The sequence below is a fragment of the Martes martes genome, assembly GCF_963455335.1.
Source record: "Martes martes genome assembly, chromosome: 1".
Lineage (NCBI taxonomy): Eukaryota > Metazoa > Chordata > Mammalia > Carnivora > Mustelidae > Martes > Martes martes.
Genome location: NC_137888.1, coordinates 61,294,393 through 61,294,988, shown reverse-complemented (window position 1 = coordinate 61,294,988; position 596 = coordinate 61,294,393).

Below are 596 nucleotides of genomic sequence, written 5' to 3'. Positions count from 1 at the left end.
TCACTGATGGTAGACTCAGAAGCTGTCTCTAGTCCCAGTGTTCTGTCTTGCTCTGGATAGCGACTTGGTCGCTTTCTGGAGTCTGGATGTTTGGCTGCCTTGTCCCTTCTGGCTACTGTGTTACTGACCAGGATCTGCTGTCTGGCCTTTCCCTGTGAACGTGCATTTCTCCAGCCTCAGGCTTTTCATGGCCATTCCTGCTCTCTGATTTTTGTCCTTGAGTTCAGTGGCTTACCAAAGACCTAATTCAGCAGCCTGTCTGCCTCTGGCTCTTTAATTAGCTCCCCAGAGGCTTTCTTAAAAGTCATTCTGGATCATTTGAAAGGGGCATTTCCTTAATATAAAGCTCCCTCCTCATCAGGAGGTATAGCTGAAAGCTTGCCTTAGCCATCCTCTATGCAGCTTACCAAGGCCTCTGATTACGAAAACATGCTACTAGAAGGATCAAGGATGAAATAATTTCTTTCTCTGTGCCTTCTTTTACTACACAGATGTTATTTGGCCGTCTATTATCCTAAATACAATGCAAAGGCTACAATGAGGACTATATTTCCATTCCTGTCTCAGAAGGCTTACTGTCCAGAGCAATAGTCCTT